Below are 8,550 nucleotides of genomic sequence, written 5' to 3'. Positions count from 1 at the left end.
TGTATTATTAAACTGTAGGTTGGATTTTAAGAATAGCTGTATTCCATCTGTTTTTTCTTTTTATAAAACAGTAATATTTTCACCATATCCATATGAGACAATACATTGATGATCAGCAGATATCATGCTGCAAATGATGGCCGTATATTTATTCTCATTTTTGATAATTAATTGTTTCAGGCGTGCAGCAGGAAAAAAATACTAAAATCTGAAAATAGTGGGCCCTTAATAGTACTGGGCTTGATCCGGGTCCACAAGATTATAGCAATTGATGATGATATCTTTGAATAGGGCCCAACTAATAAAACGGTGGCCCTATGTCCCTTATGCAGTATCGACCGCTGCATGCACAATCTACATAGGCTTTACTCTTTAGAGATACCATTGGGACGGGGCACTTTCAATAGAATTATTTTTGTTATTTACTATACTTTCATATTTTATATTTTTATATAATGGAACAAATATAAAAAGTATATATATTTAAATAATAGAATAAAAAAAAATGGTTTTTAGTAAAAACATTAAAAAAAAGTATGTTGTTTGGGTTTTTTTTTATTGAACCAAAAAAACCATTGGAAAAATGTTTTTCTAATAGAGTTGTTTTTTGGAAAAAAAGAAAATTCATATTATAATGATTAAATAAAAAAAGCTAGACGGTTAACCAAGAAAATTCGAAATTATTCTGGTTTTAATATAATTTCAAAATTTTATAGAGTTAAATCAGAAAAATATTCTTCAATTTCATTTTTTTATAAAATTAGGCAGTTCATTAATGACTTTCACTTATCAAAACCGGGCAAGTTGTAAATTATAAAATCTCCCCTGGCAGAGGTAGAGATAGAGGTGAAGGAGGTAACAGCGGCAGGGTCGGTTGGTGGCGGAGGTGGTAGCGATGGTGGTGGTGGCGGTCACAATTATGGTGGTGGGGAAAGTGATAGTGAAAAAAAACGGACACAATACATAATCATTTATAAATATAACGCTCTTGTCGTGTCGGTATGATCGATCGCTAGAGCGACAGATGAAAAATATGTGTTTAAGGTTAAATCTCAAAATCTTTATTTTTTCAGAATCTCAAAGAAATATATATATATATATATATATATATATATATATATATATATATATATATATATATATATATATATATATATATATATATATATATATATATATATATATATATATATCAATGTTTAAAAATCCCGAATAGGTTTCGCTTAATCGCTAGGCTCTACTCTACCGACTAGAGAGCGCCTACGATTAATCCATGCATATACATCGAGTGAAAAAGTTGAAAACAATGAAATCTAACACTTTGAAAAGTTTAATCTCAACTAGAGGGTTACCACCGCTCCGCGGGGGGCAGAATTTCAATATCATCTAGCTAAAAATAAATCAGAATCGGTGCGACACTAAACAGAGAAAGATGTTTGATTGGTTATTTCCTCAAATGTCCTTGTCTCCACCTGTTCAATAAAAAAAATTGGCTTTGAAATTAAAAGGGAAAGAGACAAACAAACTCACTGAAACTGAAATTGAAATTACCTCAACTCCGAGTTATCCTGCAAACATAATGCTAGTACAGTTTTTGTTGTTTCCAATATGCACGCAGGGTTTGCAGCTTCTACCATCGCCTATAACAGTTAAAAAAAAACTAATATTTTTTTTAATAGTTATAGATTATTATGTAGTATTATTAATTTTTATAAAGTTATGGAGATGTTATTGTTACCTTTGTGAGTGTGGCAATGCAACTCATTCTTTGCATAAGATTTAGCACAACTCTCTCGGCTTACACAATAAAATATCTTCCTAAAAATGATTAAAAATTAAAAATCAGTATATCATGTTGCTAACAGTAAGAAATAGCAACCAACTATCCATTACTATAATTGGGTATATTTTTTTTATAAAGTAACATTCCTTAATGTGAAAAAAGGTTAAAAGTACAGGTTGTAATAGGAACAAATGGAAGTAAGGTTCTATCATACGAAACACTATAGACGTAAACACTGGAATTACCTCAAATCATATTTACACTTACCCTTCCTTATACCACTAAAACTCTAAAAGTCCCATGGTAGGTCAAACCCTAAAGTCAACCCCAGCCCCATAAAAAACCATTTCATCCAAAATGAAGAATTTGAAAAAAAAAACATTATGTTAAGTCTTTGGACACCCTTTTAAAACTGTTTGAAGAAAACATCAATGGCAAAAAAAAATACAATGGATTAGTGAAAAAACATACCACTGCTGATTCTTTCTGAATTCTATAGGCACAGGATATATATTCTCAAATGTCTGCTGATAATGCATTTTCTGCTACAATAATGAAAGTATATATTCTAAACGGTCCATTTTGATTAGTATAAATTAGAAGATAGAAGGTAATATGTTTTCAAAAGCATACCTTTAAACCTCTGACTTCAACTTCTCCCTATTTGAGATTTCTATCATCAATCTTTAAGACATGTAAAAGTGTTGGGTGTTAATTTAATAAAAATAAATAAAGCAAAATTGACTGAGGATCTAGTTTTTGATGGAAGTACATATAAAAGGTGGGTAAGGGTAGTCTTGTCATTTGGCTTTAGCAAGACATTTTAGCAATGTGAATGAAGCCTTTATTCCAATTCTCTCATAGAAGAAATGGATTGATATGGATTTTTCCCAGCCGCAGCATATAAAAGACGTAATAGGAATCTATTCGAAATCTATATGTTTTTTTTAAATTGATACTACCATTATTATATTACTTCAATCTAAAATTTAATTAAGTTATTATAACATGTTCATTTGTAACTTATTTAAAATAATAAACAATAAAACCTTTTCTTTAATATTTATAAAAATAATAAATAAAAAAAAAACTTACCATTGAGTTCCATTTCTTTTGTGGTTGCGAATCTGGAGGTCTCAAATATCACCTGCATCACCACCACATATGATAAGTTTAATTAATCAAAATTATTTAGAAATTAAAATATAAATAAATAAAAACATTTCAAAAACAAAATCTTACATAAATTGCTTCAAATGTAATAATAAACAAATCTATTAAAAATCAGAACTGACCGCACGAATGAATTTCATGGACTTGTAGTCATTCCAGTCAAGTGGGCCCTTTGCCATTTTTCCCTCTCTGATTCCCAAATGTTCTTTCTAAAAATAGAAGATATGGCGATTAATTTATAAAAAAAGAGTTATTATGATCATAGAAAATATTTGTGTGCTACTAAAACATTCATAAATATAAATATAGAAAAATGTACCGACATGAGAAAGATCTTTGAGCATACGATCTACAACTGTTGGTGGAGGGATTACTGCATATGGCCTCAATCTGTAAGCAGCCGATGTTATTTATAACAGTAAAAAACACCATTACAGAAAAATGAACAGAAAAGCTGTCATGAATTACCTCTAAGGACAGGGTGAATGCGGTCTCACCTTTAAAATATGAAAACTACCACAAATACCATACCCAAAAAGTTACTTTTCAAAGTCCAATGGTTAGAAATGAAATAAAATGAAAGTAAGATGTTGCAATACAGGTATCAAACACAAAAACAATAGAGGTATCAAACACAAAAAAAACTACAAAAAATTCAATAATTTGAACATGTAGCAATTAAGGAATAACAAATAATTGCATCTCAATCGAGTTAAGCAATATTTCAGTAAGGAAGATGCTTACCGAGCTTGTTGATATTTGAATCGTTGTAGTTCTGAGGCCAAGACACATTTCCCACTAACACCATATATAATTAGACCAAAATAGATTCAATCAGATGAAAATCTTATGCATTAAAGATTTTATATAATAGTTAATTTGGTTGAAAATCAACATACCCTAGTTCAAGCATTTGATCGACCAGTTGGGGTGCATAGTCAAACTCTCCTTCAAATCCCATTACAACATCAAGGGCGATGAAGTGTATCGGGTGGTGAGTGGCGATGATGAAATCCTCCTCGGTCGTAACTACCAACCACTCGGTGTTCTTTTCCGTGCTCTCATTCTCCAATTGCAGAAACAATCTCCAATTGCAGAAACAACAGATCTGAAAGTAAACCCAAAAAGCGAAGACACGCCAACCAAAAAGCAGCCGACATCAGTTGTTGTAGGCTTCATCACGCGACAGAAAAAAAAAGCAAACAAATGATCTGTTGTGACAGATTCTGACAAACCTAAATTAAAAATCACATATTTGTAGTCGTCTGGTCCAAAATCAAGCACAAATCGGAAAGAGTGAATTCGTAAGTTGCAAAAACATACCCAAAAAAGACCCAAACCCATAAATATGTGTTATTTTTGCCAACATCTTAGGCCTGTCTTGGACACCATCGATAGTAGCAGAAGAAGATCATTCGTGAAGCATCGTCAATTTCAAGTTAGAAGGAAGAACATCAAATGCGAAGAGGGAACTGATTTCGTGAGAATCATCAACAAAGAGAAGTAGAGATATCCGCCTATACACCAGTTTGCCATTGCGTCCTCCTGAGAGAAGGCGTGAAGACGCCGACGAACTCATCAACGGAGCATGTAGAGAAGGAGGGTAAAGATGAGAACCGATGTCAGCAGATCGATGGGAACCTTCTGTGACTTCTGAGCACCTGATGATCGGTTGAGAGAAGAGTGAGAAAGGACGGTAGATAAAGTAGAAGAAATCAGGTTAAAAATTAGAACAATCGGGAAGATATCGGGAACTGGAAGCGGTTTGGAAGAAGGGAAAGAGGGATTACACAGATCGGAATTTGATTGGAGAAAAAAGCGGTGAAGCAAAGGAGAAGCAACACGTATACACAAACAATATGAATATTGACATAAAATGACCCTGAGACAGATCTAAACACATATACATAAACAGGGGTAGTAGAAGGGCCGAAATTGACAAAATAGATAGGAGTTTAACATTTATACAAAACTACAGGAACCAAATGAGACAAAGATCCTCCACTTTACTGTTAAAATTTTTCAGAATCTTAATATATATATAATAATAAAACTATTCAAACAATGATTAATATTGTGTTAATCATATTAACATATTTTGTTATCATATTAGTAGTATTTACAAACTTTGTTATGATATTATTCATATTATTTATTTTTAAATTCAAAATATTAGCAATTAATGGTCTCTGATTAATCCTCTAATTAATCTTCGTCTACCCAATTAGTCCCTTAACCTCAGTCCACCGACTAGCTAACGTCTAGCGTGTTTTACAAAATTGATATATATATATATATATATATATATATATATATATATATATATATATATATATATATATATATATAGAGAGAGAGAGAGAGAGAGAGAGAGAGAAAGAAAGCGAGAGCTTGAAAACCATTAAATCGATCATCATTTTTGAAAACCAAACCATCATTGGACTCTTACAATGGCGTATAAAAGAGATCCACAGTCCAAAAACATATTTGATGATTTTTTGTTTTTTGAAATGTGCATATATACGCATCTAAATGTATATTCATGCACATTTATGTTTTATGTGTTTTTTTAAAGCTTTCAAGTTATGATTCTCTTAAATGTTGGTATTAAAGTCTCATTGTTGTGTTGATTTTGAAATTTAAAAAAACAAAACAAAAAAATAAATAATAAATAAATAAAAGCGCTAAATATGCATGCATGCATATTTATATGAACATTCAAATGTGAAAATATTCACATTGAAAAAAAAAACGGTCAAATCTTGTTTTGAGCATGAATCTCTCTTAAACAAAACGGTAAGTGTCTAATGGTGATTTTAGTTTTGAAAAATAATAACCGGATTATGATTCCATAAGTTTTTGCAAAACTCTAAGTTCAACTTTTATATATATATATATATATATATATATATATATATATATATATATATATATATATATATATGGTCTTGTTCCAGTGATAACTTTTTTCTCAGTGTGGACTCGTGAGGACACCTTAAAAAATTGAAAAAAAATACAAATCATAAAATCGAACGTAGTACTATATCGGAAAGAAAAAAATTGGATTTTTTTTTATCATTAAAATTGAATCATGGATCATAAAAATGATCCATGCCATCAATTTTAATGATCGAAAAAGATTTTCCAATTTTTTTCTCTCCGTTATTATATTATGCTCGATTTTATAATTTGTATTTTTTTTTCCAATTTTTTTAAGACGTCTTTTCGAGTACTCACCGAAAAAAAAGTCCTTACCCGATCCTATCTCGATATATATATATATATATATATATATATATATCCGGTGGGGACTCTTTTTTCGGTGAGATCTCGTGAGTACACCTTAAAAATTTAGAAAAAAAAATTAAAAAAAAATACATATCACAAAATCGATCATAGTACTATATTGGAGAGAAAAAAAGATTTGAAAAAAGAATAAAATTGGATCATTAAAATTGAATCATAGATCATAAAAAGTGAATCATGGATCATAAAAATGATTCATGATTCAATTTTAATGATCCAGATTTTGTTTTTCAATTTATTTTCTCTCCAATATAGTATTATACTTGATTTTATGATTTGTATTTTTTTTCAATTTTTTTAAGATGTCCACAACGAAAAAAAAGTTCTTGCATGATCCTGTTTATATATATATATATATATATATATATATATATATATATATATATATATATATATATATATATTGTTGTAAATAATTGTTGGTGTTGTAAATAATTGGTGGATGACATAATAATTGGTGCATGGTACATTTGTCAACATTTCTAACTAGTTACAATTATATGTTAGTAAAATTTGTAGTATAAATACCCCTCCATTGTAAAGAATGTGATACACCAAAAGGTTATAAGAGATATAACTTTCATATTCTCTCTAAATATTCTTTCTTCTCAATTAAAGTTCTTATCAAAGTTTACTAGTTTGGTTTGATTTATAGTTACATTAATTACGCTTAATTCATAACACGTTATCAGCACGAAAGCTCTAATCAAGGTTATTAAACAAGTGGAAAATCACATCTATCTTAATCAATGTATGTATTACTTATTAAAAACACTATTAATTAACTTATTAAAAACACTATTAATTATAAAACCTCAATCATATTAAAATAATAATAATACTAATGAATTAATAAAACTTATACATTATGGACTACTAACAATTTTTATTTCTTATACTAACATTTCTTTATTTATTCTAATTTTTATACTAACATTTACATTATGCAACTAATTTTTATTTATGCAAACTAACATTTACATTATGCAACTAACTTTTATTTATGCATACTAACATTTATATTATGCTACTAACTTTTATTTGTGCATACTAACATTTAAATTATATTTATTTATACATGTCAATGTTTATTTATATTTTACATACTCTTCATAATTTTATTTAAACATTTACTAATATTTATTTATGTTTCTAATTAGTAAAGTTATGTATTAGTTATAAGTCTTATTACATGATTTATAAAATACATATACATATATACACAACGGGAATATATATGCAACGGTTATAAACAGCAAAAACAACGGCTATATTTTTTTACCATAAATAAACATCTTTACCCTGCTTATTTTACCCACAACAAATTTTTCTCTCTTGTATCAAATAAATCAATTTCAAGAAATCAAGCTTCAAGATGATTCATCCTTCTGTGATAATCATGACTATAATAGTCATGTTACTTTTCATCCCAATCCTTAACATCGAAGATAATATGGAATTTCATCTACTTTTAGGCTTGTATGCAATGTTAGTTTTACCGCTTCTTTTTTGTGTAATATTTATTGAAATAAATGGATTTTAATTTTAATTTTTATTTTGTTTAAAATTTATAGTTACATTATGTCCAACATTGCAAAGCTCAAGTTTGCAGCACTTGAAGTTAGTGGGAAAAACTATGTGCCATGGATGATAGATGTAAAAATGCATCTTGAATCCATGGGTATCTCAAATACTATATATGAATTTAATAATTGCTTGGCACAAGACAAAGCAAAAGCACAAGTTTTCCTTCGTAAGCATATTGATGAAATGTTGAGATTTGAATATCTTGATGTTACTGATCCAAGTATTCTCTGGAATCTTTTGAAAGAAAGATTTGATCATCAAAAGGAAGTTATACTTCCAAATGCTAGAGATGAATGGAGAACACTAAGGTTTCAAGACTTCAAGAAAGTAAATGAATACAACTCAGCTTTGTTCAGAATATGTTCACAACTCAAGTATTGTGGACAAGAGGTTACTGATGAAGATATGTTGGAGAAAACTTACTCAACATTTCATGCAACAAACATTACTTTGATGCAACAATATCGGATGCAAAAGTTCACAAGATATTCTGAATTGAATGCATGTATGCTCGTTGCAGAGCAAAACAATGAACTCTTGATGAAAAACCATGAATCTCGTCCAACGGGATCAGTAGCACTTCCTGGAGCAAATGCTACAAATATTGATGGTCATCGAAACAATACACGTGGACGAGGGCGAGGTCGTGGTCGAGGACGAGGCTGTGGCTATTTTAATCGAAACCAAAGCCATAATCAGAA

General features: G+C 29.6%; 2 long non-coding RNA genes across 2 annotated transcripts; both read right to left on the bottom strand.

Annotated features, from left to right (window-relative positions):
• Positions 1 to 1,256: 1,256 nt before the first annotated feature.
• On the bottom strand, positions 1,257 to 1,812 carry LOC145104533 (uncharacterized). Its single transcript, XR_013707100.1, has 3 exons — positions 1,739 to 1,812; positions 1,552 to 1,640; positions 1,257 to 1,472 (listed from the first exon to the last, which is right to left on the bottom strand). It is a non-coding gene; the product is annotated as an uncharacterized LOC145104533 (long non-coding RNA).
• A 1,026-nt stretch (positions 1,813 to 2,838) lies between these two features.
• Positions 2,839 to 3,353, bottom strand: LOC145108343 (uncharacterized). Its single transcript, XR_013708205.1, has 3 exons — positions 3,280 to 3,353; positions 3,079 to 3,165; positions 2,839 to 2,930 (listed from the first exon to the last, which is right to left on the bottom strand). It is a non-coding gene; the product is annotated as an uncharacterized LOC145108343 (long non-coding RNA).
• Between the last annotated feature and the right edge of the window lie 5,197 nt (positions 3,354 to 8,550).

This window comes from Lactuca virosa, chromosome 4 (assembly GCF_052849685.1).
Source record: "Lactuca virosa cultivar CGN04683 chromosome 4, Lactuca_virosa_CGN04683_v6, whole genome shotgun sequence".
NCBI lineage: Eukaryota > Viridiplantae > Streptophyta > Magnoliopsida > Asterales > Asteraceae > Lactuca > Lactuca virosa.
The sequence above is the reverse complement of the archived record's forward strand: the minus strand, read 5'-3'. Positions and strand labels throughout refer to the sequence as shown.